The sequence below is a fragment of the Otolemur garnettii genome, unplaced genomic scaffold (genome assembly GCF_000181295.1).
Source record: "Otolemur garnettii isolate 467f Iridium unplaced genomic scaffold, OtoGar3 scaffold00091, whole genome shotgun sequence".
In the NCBI taxonomy this organism is placed as follows: Eukaryota; Metazoa; Chordata; class Mammalia; order Primates; family Galagidae; genus Otolemur; species Otolemur garnettii.
The window spans coordinates 5,965,625-5,969,442 of record NW_003852486.1 but is presented as its reverse complement, the minus strand read 5'-3'; the positions used below and the strand labels follow the sequence as shown (position 1 = coordinate 5,969,442).

The 3,818-nt window shown below is 49.2% G+C and overlaps 1 pseudogene; it reads left to right on the top strand.

Moving 5' to 3' along the window:
- The first annotated feature begins 1,251 nt into the window (after positions 1 to 1,251).
- Positions 1,252 to 3,818, top strand: part of LOC105887479 — a 4,827-nt pseudogene continuing 2,260 nt past the window's right edge.

Sequence of the window (3,818 nt, the reverse complement as noted above, 5' to 3'; positions counted from 1 at the left end):
CCTCAAGCTGTCCCCCTGGGTAGAGTGCTATGGCATCGCAGCTCACAGCAACCTCCAACTCCTGGGCTCAAGGGAGTCTCCTGCCTCAGCCTTCCAAGTAGCTGGGACCACAGGTGCCTGCCACAACGCCCGGCTATTTTTTGGTTGCAGCCATCATTGCTGTTCAGCGGGCCCAGGCCAAATTCAAACCCACCACCTTAGGTGTATGTGGCTGGTGCCTTAGCCACTTGAGCCACAGGCGTCAAGCCCAAAGTATGATTTTAAAGCAGTATCATTGCATGGCGCAGATAGTTCAGTAGGTAGGGCCCCAGCCACACACACCCAGGCTGGCAAGTTCCAACCCAGCCTGGGACAGCTAAACAACAACTGCAACAACAACAACAAAATAGCTGGGCGTTGTGGCAGGCCCCTGTAGTCCCAGCTGCTTGGGAGGCTGAGGCAAGAGAATCACTTAAACTCAAAAGTTTGAGGTTGCTGTGAGCTGTGACGCCACAGCACTCTACCGAGGGTGACACAGTGAGACTGTCTCAAAAAACAAAACAAAAAACAAAAAAACCCCACCGTATCATCACCTATTGGGAGAAACTAAATAAATAAAGGTCGCCCTGTCTAGATCTGCTCCCCAAAGTAAATAAAAGATAAACAGATTGTTGAGCACGTCCGTAGCCTGGAGAAAAATCTCCGTCTCTCACTTTTCAGGACTGGTATCTGAGGATATGGCAGAGACTGAAGGTGTAATCACGAGACAGTTAAACTCATGGGGAAAGGGGTCGCACCCAAGTCACTGTTCCCTGAATGTGCGTAGGGCGCATGGTGCAGATGGAATGAAGAACCCCGCACCCTGCTTGCCAGAGTAATCCCCAGGGGTGGAGACACAAGCCCAGGTTCAGGCTGCCTCTTCGGTACTGCACAGTGCCGCCTCCCTAGGCCACCTAGAATCGAGCCTTGGCAAAACTATTCCACTTGGGGACGCGGAGCCGCTGCTTGGATCCTCTGGGACGGACAGGGCAGTGCCACTGCCGACGCCCGGGCAACAGCTAGGGTGGAGCTTAAGCGCTCTACCTGTTACCTAGACTACCGCTGGGCTACGCTGAAGATCCCACTGGGGGCGGGTGCAGGCTCTGATTGGGCTAATGATCCCACTTTCCACCCTTGCCTCCCTTGCCAATGCTGGGAGTTGGCTGTACACAAGAGGTGGAGCTTAACACGGAGTCCCGCTGGGCAGTGGGTGAATTCTGGCGCTTGGACGCCATGGAAGAGCGGCTGCGAGACTGGAGGCGAGAGCAGTCCTTCGCATGCAGAGGCGGTGCCTGTCTTTGCTTCCTGAGGCTAGTGGAAAAGGCCCGCAAAGGGAGGGCCGGTGCCTCGGAGCAGACAGGTGATGACGTCGCCCAGAAAGTCACGCCCTTGTCAGCAAACGGGGCTTCGTAGGCCCAGGTGAGACCTCCCAGGTGATACTGGAACTTAACTGGGTCTCTCAGGTTGCTTATGCCTCACCCACTAGAAAAGACATTCACCCCCCAAAATATGCTGCCTCTGAAAAAACCATGTCCTCTCTCAAGTTTCTTTTAATAGAGACGTAGCAGACTGGAAGCAGAATCAAAGTCCAGGTGTGCCCGTCAGGGTGAAATGGGCCTCAGAGCTTACCTGGACATAGTTCAGTCGTCCATGGATAAATCTTGAATATCTTGCCCCATCCCATGCTCTGGTCTCTCCATTCACGTTTTAGAATAGCGTCCTGGCTGGATGCATGCCACAGCCTGATGACCAAATCTTTTGACCTGGCCAGAAGACTAGAGAGGGTACTGTGACTGCTGACGCAACCTGCATGCTGGCCTTTAGGGATCAGAAAGATTCCTGGATGTGGAATCAGCTCAGCTCCATGTTGCCTGCATTCTTTACTGCCAGGGGCACTTGGCAATCCCTGCCATTCCCTATCCTGTTCCTCCCCCAGAAATCCTCTGATACCCCCCACAGGAGATAGCATTTTCACCAGTGCTGACATTCAGACCTGACCCCAGCCATCCCCCAAATTGACTATGGAAAACGTCTGTCACTAGTGTTTTGATCACCCCATTCCCTTTCTCTGCCCTCAGAGCCCCCAGCCAAGGTAGCTCCCAGACCAGTGACTTTTCCTTACTCTTAGAACTTGGCACTTCATGACCTCTCAGGCTGTCTGGGAAATCCAATGACAAGGTCATAGTTGCTTTTGAGGCTCCCCAAATGGCTTATGAAATACTCAAGATTTTAAGATGCTGTCATCTAAAGATAAGGTGCTTTCAAAACAACATCTGAACTTGAGGGTCCTGTGAAGCATCTGAGGGAGCCAGCCACAGTGGCCCTTAGGTAGTACAAATGGGTGTGTAAGGTGCCTTGATCCATCCCAGGACCTGGACCTTCATTTGCCACCCCTTCTGTCCTTGCCACTACAGATGGTGTTACCCTTTGGTTTGCAGTTCTCTTCACTGAAGTCCAATCCCAAAAAGTGGTGAGGAAAATCCCTCAGCCCCTTCTTTTGCTAGTTAGGCCCTCAGTCACCTTCTACCAAGGAGGACTCCTACCTAAAGCCCTCAGCTGTCAGCCTCCAGGGCTTTGTTTATATGCTACCTTGCGCTGGGCTTACAAATTCCACACCTCATGACTTGGAAAAACCAATGTATATTGATCCAATAAAAGGAACAACCATGAAGTTAATGGAATAACATCAGTACTGTTTACTGACCACGTAACCTGGGCCAGGTATAGTTATATTCGCTTAACTCATGTCATTTTATTTTATGCTCCCTACAACCTCATGACATCGGGAAAGTATGCCGTCTGGACACACACTAGAGTCTGGAAGGCTGTCTCTAATGCTCCCTTGTCAGGCTTACTTGTTAGCTTACCATTATGGTAAAATCACAGACCCTTCTCAGTTCTTAATGGGAACCACATGTTTCATGCTGGAGAAAGACTTTCTCAGTGTAGCAAATGTGGCAAAATGTTTAACCTGTGTGATACACCTCTTTGGTACAAGGGTTCATGTTAGGAAAAGACACATGAGGCTGGCCATGGTGGCTCACAGCACGTGAGCCATATAATCCCAGCAATTTGATAGGCCAAGGCAAAAGGACCACTTGGGACCAGAAATTTGAGACAAACCTGAGCACTATAGTGAGATCCTGTTTCTACAAAAATAAAAAAAATTATCTGATACTCTTGTTTCCCCTCTGATCTTAAACAAAGTTATCTGAGAATAGTGGGACATGCCTGTAGTCCCAACTACTTGGAAGGTGAGGCAGGAGAATCCCTGAGCCCAGGAGTTTAAGGATGCAGTGAGCTATAATGATGCCACTGCACTCCAGCCTGAACAAGAGTAAGACCCGTCTCTAAACAAACAAACAAAAAAGGAAGAAAGAAAAGAAAAAAAGACAGGAGAGCAGTGAATGTAGAAAACCCTTTGACTGTTCTGACTTTTTCAGTATAAAAATGAGCCAGGCATAAAGGTGTACACTTGTAGTCCCAGTTATTCAAGAGGCTGAGGCAGGAGGAACACTTGTCCCTAGGGTTCCTGACCAGCCTGAGCAACATAGGGAGGCTCCATCTCTAAAAACGAAACATGCAAAAGTAATAAAAACCTGAATCACACTTAAGAGCTCCTTTGACTACCACTGTTACCTTGTCAGTATAAAAACAAATTACACCTCACAGACAATATCGGTGCTTCCAAAACCTTCCTCAGCCAGACGTGGAATCTCATGTACCAGAACACCCTAAAGAAGGATTTGGGGTGTGTCACATACAGGAAAGCTTTCAGGAACTTTGTTATCTTTTTTTTT